This window comes from Nelusetta ayraudi, unplaced genomic scaffold (genome assembly GCF_046127955.1).
Source record: "Nelusetta ayraudi isolate G7.1 ecotype Tasmania unplaced genomic scaffold, CSIRO-AGI_Nayr_v1 ptg000053l, whole genome shotgun sequence".
In the NCBI taxonomy this organism is placed as follows: Eukaryota; Metazoa; Chordata; class Actinopteri; order Tetraodontiformes; family Monacanthidae; genus Nelusetta; species Nelusetta ayraudi.
The window spans coordinates 5,318,747-5,337,602 of NW_027466103.1; the positions used below are offsets into that span (position 1 = coordinate 5,318,747).

The 18,856-nt window shown below is 44.9% G+C and overlaps 1 protein-coding gene across 5 annotated transcripts in view; it reads left to right on the top strand.

Moving 5' to 3' along the window:
* Positions 1–18,856, top strand: part of sema4ba (sema domain, immunoglobulin domain (Ig), transmembrane domain (TM) and short cytoplasmic domain, (semaphorin) 4Ba) — a 47,493-nt gene that overhangs the window by 3,998 nt on the left and 24,639 nt on the right. The window contains exon 1 of one of the 5 annotated variants that reach the window (XM_076037919.1): positions 3,547–3,795. The exons of 2 other annotated variants lie outside the window; for them this stretch is intronic. The gene's annotated coding sequence lies outside the window, so the exon portion shown is untranslated. Of the gene's footprint in view, positions 1–3,546; positions 3,796–12,864; positions 13,062–18,856 lie in introns of those variants that run through there. 2 more of the 5 variants (XM_076037920.1, XM_076037921.1) reach the window with 2 other exon arrangements.

Consider the following 18,856-nt stretch of genomic DNA (forward strand, 5'->3'; position numbering starts at 1 on the left):
GATTTTAAAGTAAAACTCACAAGAATAAGAGAAAAGAATTCACAGGATCTTCTTGGGTTTTGAAAGATAAAATGCCAGATACAGTGGAAAATAATAATAATAATTCTGTTTATTTTGCACTACAAACCCCAAGTAGTTTTAATAAGTTTATACTGCCAAAACCTTTAAGCTGTTAAAAAAAAAAAAAAAAAAAAAAGAGAGAGAAAAAAAAGGAGGAAAGAGTGGGGAACTGTTGACCTGAAAGGTTAAAAGTTTAACCGGCACGGGGGGCAAAGTGACGCCACAAGTGAAAAGTTGTTCCTTTGGTTGTTCAGCATCACTTCGTACGCTGGTATTTTCCTTCTGGCTGGAGGTGCTGAGCAGACGCTCTAAGTAGTTTTCAGCCCTGACCTTTCCGTCACCAAGCAACAACCGTAAACTTGTTGGCTGCTCACGAGTGTCACCGCTGAGAGGTGAGACGGCGCGCGGGCGTAGCTTTGCGCTCAAGCCTGCGCGGCGCGGCGCTTCTTCAGACGCCAATGAAAAGGCTTTTATAAGTTGCGCCATTAAAGAGAGAACCACTTGGACACTCCATCGGGACGACAGCGTGTGAATGTCGCATAACAACGGCTCGGCTGAGATTCGTCCCGGTGACGGAGTGAGTGCAGCCGGCGATACAGAAGTGACGACATGAGGCCGGGAATTAGCTGCAGGCGTCTCTCAGATGTGCTTCAGTCAGCCCGAGTGGCACCGTGTTATTCGGCGCGCGCCCATTAAGCTAATATGTGAGACATCAGGGCTTATCTCAGCGCCGTAATTCCTCGCCGACTGTTCGTTTACGCACGGCAGCTTGTCAGCGTGAGTGCAAGCGACGTGTGTAACGCGCTCGGGGAGAATAATCCAGCATTCTTGTGCGGCCGCATGGAATCCCAATGGCTCGTAATGACATGGAAATGTTTATTATGATTACATTTTGCCGTAGGAGTCAAAGTATTCACATTCTGTACTTATGTAAAAGTATGGATACTTTGGTGAAAATAAAAGCACTGATTCAACTCCTTTACTCAAGAAAAAGTAAGAGTACAGGTTCAGAAAATGTACTTAATTAAAAAATAAAAAAAACTTTTTTTGCCATTAATGAAACAATACATTCCTTTTTGTTTTTTTTATTTTAGCCATTTTTTATTTTATTGAATTTTTACAGAGACATTAGACATCACTAAATGTTTAAAGCTTTACATTAAAGGCAGATTTCTACAGTCGCATGGCAGCTGCAAACTGCATGAGTACCAGTTTAAGACAATGGCAAAAGTATCAGTATCCAGGTGGTTCAATGTGGGATTAAGTGACATTTACTTCTGTTGGGTTCTGTAGTGCACTATTGGTTTCAGTCTACTATAAAAATACTCATTTCAATCTGCCAATCATTAACTCTTGACTATTGACTTCCGGTGCTGACAAATCATCAGGTGAGATCACAAGTAGTGACTAACCACTTCATAGACAGTTTAATGGTTGACTAGCAGCCCGTCATCAGGAACCTGAAAAACACCATCAAGTGTTTGTCGTTATTTCCCACCTCTGGATTTTCCAACTCTTCCTCTAAAGGGGACAGTTGTTTCCTGGGCCTCTGCGGAGTGGTTGCAGAGATTTGTGTGTCTGACACTGGCAGGTGGTCACACTCAAAACAGAGGTGCCTTAGCCGTCGAACACGGACGGCACGGCTGGCTTGTAAATAAGACATCCGTGCCAGTGTCTTCGCCGTGGCCCGAGTTTGTCTCAAGCACCTGCGACAAGCCCCGACTCGAAAGGAAGAGCGGGAGAAAAAAAAAAAGAGAGGGAGCTGGGATTCAGAATCTCCAACACCTAAAACTTGGAACGCTTCTCCCTCAGCAGTTGCCTTAAGCGTATAATTAGCATCTGCTATTTTCGACACAGGCGTCCCCGTCTCAACACCCCGCTATCCAACTCTTCGCACTGTTTACCCTGGAAATATTTCAGGGGAAGGCATGTGAAGCTATTTGGCATCGCTTGAGCAGTTCTCTTTTGGTGTGCGTTCAAACTCTTACAACAGGCTTGTGTCTGCACCCTTTGACTCTTTCAGGAAATCCTGTTAACGCTCCCAAACCAATTGCACATGCAGTCGACAATGTCATGATATGTTTATATTTGGATGCTGGCACTCACATGGAACTCACTTAATGCAGCATATAAAGCAACTCTTTTTTTCTTTGAAACTCGGTGTCCCCTTTACATTTCCTGAACGTCCCCTTGTGAGACTTTGTTGCGTAACTTCTGCTGCGCTTTCAGTGTCGTGGCCTGAAAACGTTGTCCTTGCCAGTTTATTCTTCTTGTTTTTTTTTTTTTATTATTATATTTGAACTACTTTAGGACTCAAACCTGCAGTCCCTCCCCCATTTCGTGCCAGTAGCCTGCATGCTACAGTAGTTGACTGGCAAATAAGTCATAGATTTATGAGACCTAATTTTACATTCCACACATTCTTCAGAGTATAGCGCAATTTCTGAACTGCTTTAAAGTGCCCAATGTGCATGACATGTTTTCTGTGTGTAGAAAAAAAACAGAGTAAACGTTGTTGATTTGAGGGGGAGACACTTTGAATATGATAGAATTACACTTCATTGCAATTATCAGACTAAAGTGTCTAAAATTTATGTGTCTAAATACTCATCGTTTATTTCCTAATAAACAGTAATTCAATAAAGTAAATGTCAACGCTAAACTGTAAGTACTTTTGAGACCTTTAGGCATTTAGGCATAATAAACAACCACCACAGTAAACCTCTCATAATCCACCTACAATGAGGCTAAAACAATGAGATGATGGATAAAGACTGAAAAATAAGTGTATTAAGACACTGTATATATTAGCTCTTGTTTTTCTTATAATTTACTGAGTGTTTAGGAGTTTTGTGGTTGCTCTTGAGCATCTCAGGGATGTTGAGTGAAGTCTATTGATCTTCTTTTGATGTTTATGTGATTTATTTTGTTTTCACCCGTTGCGCAGTTCCATACCTGTCTCACCTCACCACCGCGCTGCAGCTCTAATTTGTTTGTCGGCCTACTCTCGGCCGTGCATAAATCAAATTAAAAGCTCAACTTTGGGAGTTTTCAAAGAGATCTATTAGCATGAAATGAGGGGAGAAACACTTGTTTTTAGTTGGACAAAGTCGCCAACAAGGAACAACCTCTATATTCCCATTTGCTAAAAATAAGCAGATTTAAGCAGGAGGTTTTTGATTTTTACCGACATCACGGCTGGGGTAAGAAAGACGTGAGACCAAGTTGGACATAAGGAAAAAGGGAATAATACTCCCATAGTGTGCAGTATCTCTTCTTACCCCCCACACCCTCCTCCTTTTTTTTAAATTTAAAATTCATCCACTCGTGACAAATATGCGCAATACCTCCTATTGCACATCGATGGTTTTGGTTTCATTCACGTACGAGTCAAGATCAGCGCTAGGAATACAATTCCTTGCTGTGCACTCCTCTCTGTGCAGCCTCCTCCCACTCTCCCGCTCTCCCTCTCTGTGATGGGAGGAGTCCAGGCTGCGTGGTTGCAGGCAGACTGGAGCAGCAGGCAGAGTGTCGGGCAGAGGGAGGTTGTGGACCTGCGGACCCACAGCTGTCACCTACTGGAGCTACTAAAGGCTGCTTTCTCTGGATTCTTTCCCATCCCGTCGCGGCTCAAAGGGAGAAACTAACGTGGCAGCGCCGTCTATTGGAAAGACCTGAAGGTTTATTTATTTATTTATTTATTTTTACATTTTCAGCCGCAGAGTGGGACAGAATGTAAGTACACATTCACACAGGGGCTGTGTTCATTAACTGTGTGGCGTCATGGCCCCCATGAATAATTGATGGAGGCGTGCTGCAGCGCCCGCTACCTGTTGAACCTGTCGTTTCTCTGCTTCAGGGTCATAAAGTTTTTATGGCTCGGTCTGCATGGGGCCGGTTTGTTGTTAGCCCCCCCTTCCCCTACCCCTCCCAAACTCCCTCCAAAGGGACGAGTGGGTGTGAGCTGAAGCTCAACAGCTCCTCCGCCTTCTGCAGGAGGTCTTTATCGCGGTGTGATAGCAGGGCAAAGGGGGTCGTTAAGAGAAGCCGTCTGGCTGCACATCCAGCGTGTGTTTTGTGGCTGATTGTGAGTGTTTGCGGGAGCCACTCCTGCATGATGCGTGGTTGGCGTCAGGCTGCTTTTCCCTGGGAACAGCTATTTACCTGGGTGTGTTCATATTTTAAGGCTCACTGCCTTCTCTGTGTGTTTGTGTGTGCATGTTTGATTTTTTTTCCCCCTCGCCAGTACAGACAGATGATGGCTCTTTGAGGAGAGGAAAAACTCATCCGGTGGCGGAGAGTCTGTGACCGGAGCAACTTTTCCTAGTGAATGCTGCAGTCAGTGCACACACAGACTGGAAAGTTGGTTTGGAACCCAGAGGAGGACGACGGGCGGGGGGGGAAACAAAAAAAACTTGCAAAGCTTGCAGAGGGATCGTTCATATCAACCGGAAAGTCTTAATTATCCTGTTTACAGAGAGAAGCAGCAGAGCCGGACTGCTGCCCAGACTTGTTGTTTGGGGTTCTTGCGTGATGCTGACAGAAACAAGTCAGAAGCATCAGGTGCTGCTGTGTCAAATCCAAATCCCACATGTACAGCGTTGGCAGCACAATAGTGTCTTAAAGCCACAGCTCTGCCGGCTTTGTGGCCGCTTTAGTTGAGACTATAAACGGAAAATTTACTGAAAGTCGATCACAAGGAAGACCTTTGAGAATGAGCGTCTTTTTAAAGATCTCCTGTTGGTACCAGTCTTTATTTATCATTTATCCATTCCAGTTATCCCATAAGAGCATCATCAGATCTCAAGAAAATACCACATTTAGCCCTCTGTTTGCATCTCTGCCCACCCCCAGTGCAGGAAACACTCGTGTTTTTTTTTTAGCTTCCTGCTAGAACTGATGCTCTGTTGTTCCTCCCACGTGTTTGGAAGGCAGCAAAAACAAAGCGGCAGTGAGGTGGTCCCCGCAGGCAGAGTGAACACCTGGCTGGGGGTGTTGTCCCGAACCTGGAAGAGTCATCGGTGCCCTTTGTGACATCAAGGGGTGTGTTTCCGCTTCAGTTATTCTCACTGAAAAAGATCTGGAGCTCCTCCTAAAGCTTAATGTTATGCTAAATGTTCCCTTCCAGTTCATCCAGTTTATTGTGCCTGTTTGACTCGTTAACTGTAGACGCTACAGGGAAATGTGAATTCCCCCCAGGGAAGAATAAAGTCTCTATCTATCTCTATTTTAAATGAGCTGAGGATTAAATGTTTGCTTTTTGTTTGACAGAGACGTATGCTCATAAACGTAATTATTATTTATATAATGTCTCCCCCCCCCCCCCCCCCCATGGGACAGTTGAGCATATGTTTGTGGATTCTTCAACAGAGAAGGTTCTTCTTTCAAAGTTTCAAAAGAAAGTTTAACAGCCCAGTTTGTTGCTGTAGAGTTTATCCAGCATCTTAATAAGGCAGCCTGGGCATTACAGTGTTTGAACTCAACTCTCGTGCTGAGCTGATTAAATTACAGAAAGTTACCAGTTGGAATTTTTCAATTTTAAATAAATAAACACTCAGCAGAGTTAAAAATAAGGCATCAATTTCTTTACAGGATATATTAATTGGAAATTGCCTTGTTTTTGATGGAAAGTTTTGGGGTTTTGGAGACTTTTGTGTCTGCAGCAGGAGAAAAGCCCGCCTCTGCTGACCTTGGCCTCCGGTTTTCTTTTGCGCTGATCCATAAAGAAAACAGCTGGCAGTTGCATTGTGGATACCGGCGGCCGTGACAATGAACTGTCTGTATGAAGCTGTCACAAACACTTTGGCTTGTTGGTAAAGTCTGGTGCCTGAAATATTAATACCTCCATTTCAGACTCTGCAATTATATCATCCATGGCACAGTGACAGTAGCTTGTAGACAGCGAAGGGAGTCGGTATTGCAGAGTTTAGTGGGAAGAAGAGCAACAACAACAACAACAGAAAAAGCACCAGGAACGGTTTGGTTTCTGCCTTTATCGCACTGAGAGGAAACGAATCAGAAGATTGACTCAAGTCACTGTGCAGCAGAGATGCTCATAGCGGTGAGCCACCTGTTGAAGATGACTAATTCTGTTCAGAGGAGAAGAAATAAGAAGACAGAATCAATCATCCTGCATCACAATGTTTTATCGCAGCCTAATCCCCCATGCAGGCCCCATATGCACATGTTTCCGTTTTGTCAGCACATCCCAGGGGCATTTTCTCAGCGTTAGGCCACTCTGATCCATCTCCTCTATCTGTTTATGCAGAGGGGTTAGAGTGTGCGTGTGTGTGTGTGTGTGTGTGTGCGTGCGTGAGGGAGTGGTAGTGGGAGACAGAAATGAATTCCCTTTTTTGATTTCATTTTAAATTCTATTTTATCTTCGTCGCCGTTGGTCTCAAAAGTTCCTTTTACACACTAACTATGTACGCTTAAATGAATTATTTGCACACTTAAAGACTTGAGATTTGCGCGTCAAGTGCACAAGCTCTAAATTTGATGAAGGCCTCGGTTCAGCAGCGAAGAATGTCGCTGTTCTTTTCCAGAACTGCATTTTATTGGGAGATTTGAAAAGTTTCACGTTGGTGCATCCGTGTGCAAAACACAGCTAGCCGTTCCCTTTGCCATTACACAACATGGAACAACACAACAGTGTCTGAGTGACTTTCGAAAACATAGTCCTATGTTGTCTGCGCTACTTACCCTGCAGAACAGCAAAATAACCCAGATACAGATGCAGAAACCAATATCTGATTATGTGGAAACCTGCATGCTAAATTCAGCTATTCAATAATATTATTTGTGTGGCACAGAAGAATACAGCGCAGCAGTGATTTGATTTTCTTTGAAGCTGGAAGCCATTTAACCATGATCCATCTACTTGATGTAGCAGAAAGTACATTTGTTTTAAAACTCTCGATGCTGTTTGAACTTAACGTGCGGTGATTAAATCCGTCGTTAACTTTGCGGATGAGTAAAGTGGGTAAGAGAAGGGTTAATAGCTGAGGCAGAGCAGTGGCCAGCTCTGGAGTGGCCAGCCACTTGTAACCCAAAGGTTAAATACGGGCCTTCAGGGAGTCCTATTACTGTGTACTCGCTGATGGGAACTCTGCAAACATGCATTCTGGGAGCACAGCAGGCTCCTCTGTTTATTCCCAGTCCAGGACTGTGCCATGATGTGGGAAATGACTGTGGATTGTGGAACGCAGCCAGATTGCTGTGTTTGCAGCCAGTGTCTTCCGCACTTTTAAATCTTCTTTGTTTTCAATCAGTGTGGAGCATGCCGTGCCACTCGTGACACGTCTAATTTTAACCCCCAGCTCGGAAGACCTTGGGAACCGGCCTGGGAGACGGTGGCAGGGACGCATGTAGTCGCACGTGAGACTGGCAGGTTGGTCTTTGGTGGGGGGGGGTTTCCAGCGCCCTCCTCTTTCCACCTGTTCCCCTTTCCACGTTGTGTGTCGAAGGCCTATTTTTAGTCTTGGCGGGTGTGTGCGCCAGTCTCAAATGGGAGGTGTCACACTCTGCAAGTGAGCAGTAAGTTGGTTGTGGTCGGTGGTGGGACGAGTCGGCCCTGAATAACGGAATCAACCTCCCACTGAGCCTTGTTTTGCAGCTGGCTCCTCCCCCATCCCTGTGATTTGATATCTCCCAGCATTCCAGATTGTGCACCCCACCACGACTGCTATGCTAATTATGCAGCTGACCCCCTTTATTCATTCCATTATGCAGCCTCTGATCACAGTTGTCTAATTGGTTTGTAGTAAACAAATTCTCTGGTATTTTAATATTAAAAGGATTATTTACCCAAATTTCACCCAAAATTTCACTTATTAGCAACAACTGCTGCCCCAACTATAAGAGACGAATGAATGACGACGCCACAGTGGCACATGGTGTCATGTTTTGGTTCTTTTTATTGGATTCTTTTAAAAACACCTGCTTATCCAACCACACTAAGGTGCTTTGGAATTTTGGTGGAAATCCCTCCCATCCTGCAACTCCAGAATGGTTACATGGAATTAGAAATTGCAACCAGAATTTGATAAGCAGCAGCGTGATTAAATGTTCAGCTTTTAATATGCAAAAGTTACTTTTCTCTTTGAAGTCAGACGGAGATGAAGGTGTAATGCGAAACATGAATGGCAACCTCTTCCCTCCACTGTGTGACAGCCTCGATCGGTCGTCTCCGGCACAGAAAGCAAACGGGAAGCGTCCGGAGTACGATGGCAGCAGGGGGGCACCAATCGCAGTATTAAGTCGCTACAAATTAAGCTATGTTAAATAATCCGATTACATAATGCAACGTTCTCCGCTGCTGTGTTATCTTCAACGTGTTTCTTCCCCCCCACCCCCCGTTGCGGTCAGAGTATTTATGCGCGCTTCCTTCCCACGAGTCTTTCCAGGATGTGACTCGAATGAGGAGCAGTCAAATGGTCAAAATCAGACTCAAGTCGGCCATGTGTTTGCCGTCTGCGCTGACTTAAGTACCTGTCAAGTAGTCAAACTGTGGCTTTTTATCTCAATTTCATACCGTCACATTGGATGTTCACAACAGCTGCGAACGCTTGGGGTTCGAGCGACTCGTCGGTTAAACCCCGCGGCACGACAGAGTTGCACGTTTGTGGGGAGGAAAGGATAATGTCCCTTCCTCCTGACGCCATTTGTCTGAAGTCCACGAGATGGTGATAGGAATCGAACAGGGTTAAATGGAACCCTGGAAGGCCACTGTGCGAAGGGGGGGGGAGGGGAGGGGAGGGGAGGAGCCGAGGTGGGGAGGACTAAAAGCTTCCTGTGACAGGACAGAGTGTGAGCCAGCGCTCGCAGACGGGCTGGCAGGGCAGATGTTTTAGGTGAGAGGCACAGTAGATAGCGCCGGCTGAATAATTCATCAGATGGGAGTGAAGATGTGATATATTAAGACGCGGTGCACAAGGCATGTCTTAAGGCCCTCGTACAGCAGCTTTTTTTGTGCAGCATGAGTGGCTGCGGTTCCCCCTCCACCCCTCCTGGCCAAGCCCCTGCATCGCCTCTTTTTCTTCCTGGCACTCGTCCACCACCGAGGAGACGGTTATGGATGTTCTGGCTCCGGGACCTTCAGGGCCTCCTGACATCTGGAGGGGATAAAGCTCTTCCAAGTGCAGGTGCAGTTTAGCTGGCAGGATCTAAACCCATTGATGTTGCACCCCCCCGCCACCCTCATCTCCCAACTCCCGCCCAGTGTGACTTATGCTCTGGCCAGTGGGTGTCAGTGGTTGCGGTGACAAGAGGGGATGAACGCTCTCCATCAGCTCGTGATATACGTCCCGTCGTCGGTCTCTCGTTTCAAAGGACTCAGAAGAGACCAGTTTCACTCCGGCCGCGTCTTTTTGTTTGTGATACGACCACAACAGCATTAATTATTCTGTCCGCGTCCCCCGGCGAGCTCCGACCTTTGACCTAACATCTTATGCTTTATAAATAGAGCGATGCATCACTCACTGGTAAGATCAGAGCAAGAGCGTGAGAAACCGAGCCGGTGAATTGAGTTGTTTATTTGAGAACACAAACGCAGTGTGCAAACTGGACACGTCGCACTTTGACCTCAGCGGCTTTCCAAAGAGCACGTGTCATTTTCTTTGGAAAGCATATATTTATTTAATATCCGATAGAGGAAAAACATTTGATGAAAAGGCTGCGGCGTGGTGCTGGTTGTCACTCCCTGCAGCTCCTCGCTCGCCAGAGGGGATGAAGACGTGGGGGACGTGTCACAGCCGCTCGTATCGCATTGCAGGAGAAGGGCTCAAATTCCTGGTGAAACATCATTTCACCTCCATCTCTCCATGACATCAGCTGTCCGCCATACAGGCCCGCAGCTGCGGGGGTCCCGGGTTTCCTGCACGGAACTCCGATTGCATCTCGCATTCACGCAGGCGCTCGCAGGGCAAAACAAAGAGGTGGATGAGGTCCCTAAGTGTTCTTTTGATGCGCTAAACAGCGTTGTTGACTTGCGAGTGCAAGTTAGCAATGAAAATTTCATGAAGTGAAATGAACGCCCATCTCGGTCTCTCTCTGTTGTTATTTTACACTCGCCAGAACGGGGCGATTCGGAGCTGCTGCTGCACAGCGATTAACAGATCATGTGATATAGTTTATCTGCCTGTATACCTGCAGCCAAGCACAGTGAACTCTGTCATCTGATAGGCTGCTAATCCCCTTATTATGCTTGTCTGGTTTAATAGAACAGGCAGTCAGCCATTAAATCATCTCGCCTATAGGGATCAATGTGGGCCCCATTATTTTTGTGCTCTGTGCAAGGTCGTGCACGGCGCCACTGGAGGGAAAATAGCGAGCGGGCAAATGCAATAAATGTGACGTATAAACGGGCAGAATCAGATCCTGAAATGAGCCCTGCCAGGCCTGACAAATTTGTTTTTGAGTGACTGCATTAGCATGGCCTGCATGGGAGAGGCCCTCGAGTGACAGGAGTCGGTCCTCCCTCGTATGCTTTGTCCACATGCGCTGCCCTTTGAGGTCAAAGCCGGTCGTCTTGGACGCCCGGTGTCAATGACTGGAATTTAGCCCAAATATCGAAGTGTTAAGGGATTCACAGGGTTGCGTGGATGGCTGGGATGCCAAGACCTGAGTGACATCTGAGGACTTGGAGTGAGGAATGTGCAGCTCACTATTGATCTTTGCTAAGTGAGGTCACTGCATGTGGGGGGCAGCTGCTCTGCTCTCAGACCCCAGATAATGGGGGCACGGGCGACTCCCACAAAGTTGTTTTAATTTTCCACATAAAGAACATTTTGACTTCTTGAGAACCAGATGACCCAGGCATGAGAACCCTCTCTGGACTGCATGTATTAAGTTGGGATCATGTCAACCACAATAATATTCCAACGAAACAGACGTAAATATTTACAAGATTAATTTTTCTATTTATTTATTTTTTGACAGGACCAATTGACAGGGTACTGCAGGCTAACAATGTTGTGTGAATTACTGAGCTGGTACGTTCAGATGTTTGCTTACACCTGCAGACTTTTATGTTGGACGGCTCATTTTAGGTTAGCATTTTGTTTTTTTTATGAAAACCAGATCTGGAACATTGTGATGCAGGTCTGGTCAGCTTCTGGCCATCTACATAAAAATACACTGCTTCTCTTCTTTGACTACAAGTGTTGGCGCTAACACCTACTGTTCCACAAGTCACACATTCCTCTGCAAACAAACTAAATCTGTCTAGAATCCCAGTTTACCACGACACAATCTGCTTTTTTCCCACTTGTCAGACCTCAGTAATTGGTCTTTAACGTCTTTGGCATTTCCATTAGCTTAGCTCTCACAATGGAGACGAACACCAAAAACAAAAATAAAACAATTACTCAATGAAACGTTAACTGCCAGTTGTGCCACTGATTTAGTTTTAAGTAGGTGCTCATGATGGTTTGGGGATTGACATGTCCATCTATTAAGACTTGCTTTGTGTTAAATTAATGTATTTGTTAATCTCTTTGGGAAGATAAGTCTTGATCTCTTTTTTTTTTTTTTCTTCTTCTTCAAGATTCCACAAGGCTTTTTAATTTTTGGAGTGTTGTTAGCCTTTTTTTATGCATGAATAAATTGTCAACAGAAGTCTGCCAGTCTACTGCCGGCATCACACTGTGCACAATACATCAGCGCTGGCAAGACTGAAGGCCGATCGTTAATCACGTGGATGGATTAAATTCAACAAGCTGAAGGAGAAAAAAAATGTCTTTCTAAACGCACAAGGTGAAAAAAAAGCAGTCAGTACAGTTGTTGGCCCCTTCAGTCTGCCTTGTAAGCTTTGTTTACCTGACAGATGGACAATTGCTCCTTAAAACACTGGCGCTGTAGCTGGAGGCTTAAGAAAGCTCGAGCTGAGAATGAAGATGTCACAGACGCTAAAGAGCCTTGAGTTGTGTTGGCCAGTGCGTGTCGTTGACGGGCGGGTGCAGAAGTGGATATTCTGAGTCTTTTATCGGTGTAACACAGTGATGGATGTGTGCGGCTCTCTGCCCAGTGGCCTATAGCCCCGGCCTCTGTCTAAGCCTCTAAGCTAGTGGAATGCGTGCAGCTTCTCGCTGTGGACATCAAGGAGGAGCAGGCAAGCCGCTTTGTTTGCAGCTCTTCATGGATGCCACACCAGCCTAATCAATTTCTGACTGAATGGCTCATAAATTTACATAAGCAGCGCTTATTAAAGCAGCACACTGCCTCATATTTGTCGTCATTTGAATTGAGTTGGTGATGGAAAGGAAAATTACTGAACTCTGTCTTCGAATTATTGTTTATTTACAAAATCAAGTACTCATTTCTGTTGCTACGATTGTCATTTTTACTGTAATATTTTCTTCTTGTCTTTTATCAAACACACACAGGCGCACACAACCACACACATGCATACACACAGTCTGTTGTGCAATTAACATATTGAGAGACATACTTGCATATAGCTAAAAGGTTGTAATCATTGAAAAGTATAAATGTGTTTTTAAGTACGTTGCATCAGACCATTTAATACCTCAACTTCATAAGACATTGCAGTTGGTGGCACGAAAAAAAAAGAGCGCTTGTCTGTAACCATGAGCCGTGTTATTGTGCATTAAGTCACAGCTGATCAAGTTAGCTGTGGCAAACAAGAGCGAACAAGTTGAGCTTTTCAGATCGATGCCGTGTCACGAGTACGCGCTCCATCAGGGTCAATACTTCACTCCAGCGAGCTGTGAGAGGATTTATTGGTAAACAAGTGGAGCCATTTAGATTTGCAAAAGTTTCAACAGGCGCGTCCCACTTGCAGCAATGGCAGCCGTGGTGGTGAACTGCTCTTCACCTCTCGGCAGAACCTTCGTATCTCGAGCAGACAGCTGAACAGGGACGCCGTTTTTAATTCCCCTCTGTGGCGAGTCGGTCGCTCGATTCTCTTCCTGGGAACTCTATCTCTTCTCACTTTCCTTTCGACTGGCGTGTGTGGCGAGTGTGATGCGACCAACGGTCGGGTAACTACCACTTTTACTTCAGTTGTCACAAGTAGCAGCAATACGACATCGTATCTCTGCGCTGTTTGTTCTATTTGGCATCCACTTTAGTTGTACACAAGTCTGAGTCGTAGCTGAGGTGTGGCTGAGACTGTTAGCAGTGGCCGGAGAACTTTCAGTCACATGCACTGAAATAGAATCGACCAATCATTAACTTTATGACTTCATGAGAGTGAACTAGCCTGCTAGACTGGCTAATAGGCTATCAGGCTAAACAGGCTATCTGGTTGTCACGTAACCTTGTGTCTAGCGTGAATGTCAGGAATCCTTCAAGGACGGAGTGTACTCAGCACTGCATTGCTCATTCTTATAGTGTTTGCGACAAAATGGCAGTGGGCAGTGAAAGCGGAAAAAAAAACAAAAAAAACAAGGCCACAAAGACTTTTGGAAAAAGCGCAGTTTCGAATCAAGTGAAAAAATGGAAGCATGCTTCTGAATGTTGGGGCAGGATGTGGAAATGTCAGTGACACACACACTAAAAAAACACAAATCTGGTGGCAAGAAGTGTGTGTAACCTGCCATACAGAGTGTTTAGCTTCAGAGGTTTATCTAAAGTCAAGTCAATGATTCTCTGCCAGCACCTTGAAAGATCGATTTTTAGATTTTGGTGAATACCAGCGAGTGTTTGCAGTGTTGGCTGCCGTTGTTAACCCTTTCACACTGATGGATGGCGGCCGGAGTTTTGTAAACATTGAATAGAGTCTGGAGTGAGTAGACTCCCATGACCCCGTGCTAAGGAGTATAATTCGCAAACCTGGCCGATGTGTGTTTGTTAGCTGGCTCGTACAGGTCGTGGAGGTGATATGAGGTTTAGTTTGCATGAAATTGATGGCGTCAACACTCTCACATGCCCTTTGAATGGTTCAATAAACAGTAAGGAGACAACTGTGCGGGAATTTTGACAAAAGGAGCATTCAGGTAAACCCTTATGACCATTGCTCACTTACAAGGCTGGTACTGTTTTTTTATATTTTCTTAAATCAATGTTTTTCTGTTAACTTTAAGCCGAGGCCAAATGAGTCCAGATGATACGATGCAAGCTGCTTACAGCTAAATAAGCCTCTCTGTGTTTTACACAGTATTGCAAGTGGAAAAGATAGGCCTCACTATAAAGAAGAGAACTTGGGTAAAACAGTAGTGGTGCAGAGGATGCAGTCTGGGCTTTGGGCAAAAGCTTCTGGAGGTAACGCAGAACAGTATGCATGTTGTTTGTGTAATTACTCTCACAGCAAGAAGAGGGAGAAAGAAGTCCCTCAGCGCTAAATAGAAAACTCAAAGTACTGCTCAACGAAGCGCTTATGTTCCTTTGGAAGCGGTTAATGTCAGATTGTATTATGCAGGCCAGCAACAACATTTCTGCAGCTATCGATGACGTTATCGAAGAAAAAAAATATACAAAGAACATCAACACTATTTCAATTACAGCCTGTATCTGTTTAGCCTCTAGCGACAGTTGTCAACGGATCAGGGTTGCCATTTTTTTATGAATTTTTTTTTTTTCTTATCATATTTGTGGCTGAATACATAAGGTATTTAAAAATTTAAACAAGCCAGTTGATAAAGTTGTTTCTGCTTCCTGTACAGGACGAGCCAATAAAACAATCGACGTGCGTAGAACAGAAATGGGCCAACAGGTTCAGTCGTGCTGAAAGTGAAGCAGCTCACAGCACCTAAGCTGAACGAAAAACAGGATTCCTGGTCGTGACACAAGTAACTCCACCTGAGAGTTCATCAACTTCACCTTAGAAGTCTTAATTCCGTTTTAATGTGCGGCCTGATCTTTATTTTTTTTTTGAAAGGGAGATGTTGCTGGTGCGCAGAGGGACAATAAAAATAATGGGGCATAAAGCCAAAAACAAGCCACCTTTGACCCTTGTACAGCAATGGCAATCTTGATGACTCAAGTGTTTGTGTGGGATTGGTGGAAACACACCCTGGAAATATCCATCACCTTTTGTCCCAGTGTGTCCTGGTCCCGTTTGATCATGTGATAAGAAATGCTTGATGTCTGCAAGGCGTCTGTCCGACCTCAGGATTAATGCCCTTTGCCGTTAGTGGCAGAGCCTCCCCGCTGCTCCTCTTTCACCCACTCTGGCCCTGACAGTGATAGCCGGCCCTGCTCCGCTACTTTACATTTCATCAGCAAGCTGCTTCCGCCAGCTCCACATCTGTTATGGAAATGTGCGCAAAGGGGAATGGGAATGGAATGGAACACCATTTCAAGCTTTTCACCCCAGTAAACGGGTTGATATAGGTTCTTTCAAAGGTTTGAAAGATCGAGGTGCCAGATATGCTGATGACATATCGATATGGGCTTAGTGCCCGATCGCTCTAAATTTGGAATACTTTAACTCGTTGCCGCTTGTGGTAAATCTCTGCGTCTCTGACCGTATGCCACAAACCCACAGAGGAGAAACAAGCCTGATGACTTGAGCTCAACTTAACCTGAAGTTCAAAATGTCCCCCATCTCTGTCCAGTTGTTTAATAAGATTTTAATTAGGCAATTAAAAGTCTTTAGAAAAGCATATGGTCATAATTACTGCTGTGGGGTTCACTCGGGGATGAATGAGCCATTAATTACTCTTTGCTGGGTCTGGGAATAGGGCCTAAAGTGGGTCGAGGAGGAAAGAGTAGATGTTTCTTCAGCTTCACCAATCAGAAATACATACTGTCAGTAGCGCCACCTGTTAATGAAATTATTTCAATTTTAAATATATATATTCGGCCTTCTCAAGTTTCTCCAAGCTGCTGTTCATTTGAAGTCAGTGTTTTTGTTGATTAGATTTTTTACTTAATACTAGAGCTGAAATGATTAATTGATTCAATTTGCTCAAATTGATTAAAAAAAAAGATTCAATTACAAATTTCCTCAATTGAAGCTTTGTTTCCTTCTTTATGCTGCTGGGTAAACATTGGCTCTGCTGTTGTGTTTCACACTGATGCTTCTTGTGACGAACATGACGATGGATATTTTTTCTATATATCCTTTTACTTTTATGCTTGTTGTGGTCGTTGTTTCAGCTGGTTCTGAAACAAAAGAGGAGTTGTTTGTCATTTTCAGATGTTTTTGTTATATATATATTTTTAATTATCCCCAATACATATTGAAATAATCATTTAATCATCTGAAATTAAAATAAGTCTTTCATGCAGTTAAGAGTGACTACTATTGGATTACTGATTTATTTTTTATTTACTTTGGCTTGCTTGCCTCCCAAATTTCACGTTCATGTTCAAACCTATCTATCAAATCCCATCAAATAAATAAAAAAAAAACACATCAAAGAAAGTTTTTGCGTGTTTAAACGACTTGCTTGGAGAATCACTTTGACCTGCAATAACTGAACTCCGCTGTAACATCAGAGTGTTATCTTTGATCGTGATCGTGACCTGAAACTGGAGCCATTTGGCACAGACGGTAGACGGGTATCTTTAGTTCTGGATGAGTAGTCTTAAAAATATGCAGCCAGACGGCCGACCTGGTGCGGGATTGTGCCAGCGCCATCCTCCCGCTCAATTGGCCGCTTGTTCCCGTTGATGCGACCCGTGACTGGCGATGCCCCTCGTCCTCTTTTATGCACATCTGAAAGTTGTGGCGGAAGCGGCGTCACGGTGGTGAGGAACAGGCGGAAGGCCACATCTGGGAGCATGTGACCCAGGTTTACGCTGTAGGTGGACAGCACGTGTGTGTGTGTGTCTGTGTGTGTGTGGCTTCCTGAGAGGACAGACATGCCGAGAGGGTCATATCTTTCATTCAACACTTTTCCAGTCCACTGGCCGCGCTTGGAATCCAGCGAGCCTTGACCCCACCCACTCTACTTGGATAGCTAATGACGGCACCACCTGTTTTCGTGGCAGCGTACGCAAGCGTGGCTATTTATGACACCAGGAGAGGCGATATTGGACAGCCATTCCCATTCGTTGATGGCAGTTCTGCGGCTTGTGTTACTGGAAGTATTCCTGTTTGTTTAATTCAGACCAAGCCTTTAACCCTCCCTTCAGGGTGTCTTTACCGGAACAATTGTACTGGCTGATATCAAGCTGTCCGAAGGTCGTGTTTACTGTCTGTGTCAGGCTTATCGCTCAGTGTTTTTGCTATCAGCTGAAACTGACGGAGTTCCTTTGTTCTTTGGCTTTACAGCCACAGTTTTTATGACCGTCCAATGGTCTTCCTTTTTGACCCAGGAGCTCTTTAAAACTGTACGTGCAACTTCCTATTTCACTGGCCCTGCCCATTGCGTGTTCATGTCAGTAAGTGCCATCAATCCAACCAACAGGCGGTGACAGGGATTTTTAATTTGGGGATGCCCTCGCCTCCTTTTTCACAAGTCTGAATAGATCAGGATCACTTGCTTTCATTCTCTACAGACATGTGATTTTATTTACCCTAATCTTAAGAGAGTGTTGCGTTCATTCATTCTGCATCTACAGAGACGGGAATGTATTTAAAGAACCGGAAAGATATAGCCTATAATTATATCAAGCACTCTGTTTAGTACATCACTGTAACAAATTGCTGTAAGAAAATGGGAATTTATGAACAGTATCGCACCGTTTCTTAAATGCAGAATATGATGCAAAATGATAGATAGATATTTGAAAATTGTGTCAAACTGATCAGACGAGGATGAGGATTATCTGCAGGGTGATCCACACAGAGGCTGTGGTGAGATTTAAGAGCAGATCATAGCGGCAGAGACGGGAGAGGAGCGTCCGTGGAGCACACTATCACGCCTGTGTGGGGAGTGAAAGGGATGATTCATTTTATGCATCATGCAGGAGAGAGTGGTGAAGTGCAGAGTTGCATATAGATTTCTGTGCTGTCAGAGGGGCCGTTGTTCTCACCCCCTCCCTGCATTCAGCCCCCTGCACGCAGTCTTACCGACTGTCGCACAAATCCGGAATTAATGTCAGCTGCTCTGTTTCCCGGTCGAGTGGTGTCTCACTTTGAGTCGTTGCGCACAAAAAGACGCTAACGATGCCCATTGTCGACTTCCTCCTCTGTGACCCGTTCCAGTCTGCTGGTGTCACATGACCTTTGTCTGCAGGAGTCGACTAAAGATGCTCAACTACCTTGCAGAGCTAAAAGTAGATTATTTTGTTGTCTTCTGCTTTTGAAATCGTCATCCCTCATCCATCCATCCATCCATCCATCCATCCATCCATTTTCTATCACCTCTTGTCCTTGTCACCTCAAATTCACTGATACCACTGGTCTTCATAAGACTGTTTTCCTAAATTTGTTTCAGTGCACAAAATGTCCAAAACTATTGTTTACTACATTGTTTTTCCTTCCCCCCCCCAAACAAAATGCTGAAATTAAAGTCCTGAACTTGGCATTCTGGAATATGCCTACCCCTGTACCTACGGACTCTTGCTCCTGCTCTTTAATGCAGCCCTTCTGCCTCCTTATGTGTCATCTCCTGAGCTCAGATCTGCCGACGTCTGTGTTTACCACAGGTGTCGGCCTGCTTATTGACTAAAAGCCAGGAGGAGGACCCTCGCGAGGAAAGGAGGGATAGCTTCACTTGCTACCTCTCGCTATTGATTGCCATGCCCCTGTAGAAACCCAATCTCCTGCTGGTTGCTTTTAATGAGGAGCTCCCCGTGGCAGCTCTAATGCAGCATCTACAGTTGTAACTGGGTTGTGTGTATTGAATTTCCCTTCATGTCTCGTCACGCTCAGTCAATCAGCGTCACAGAGCTGCCCTATAACTAACTCCCTGTCATAATAATAGTGTTGCGGTTGTGTTGG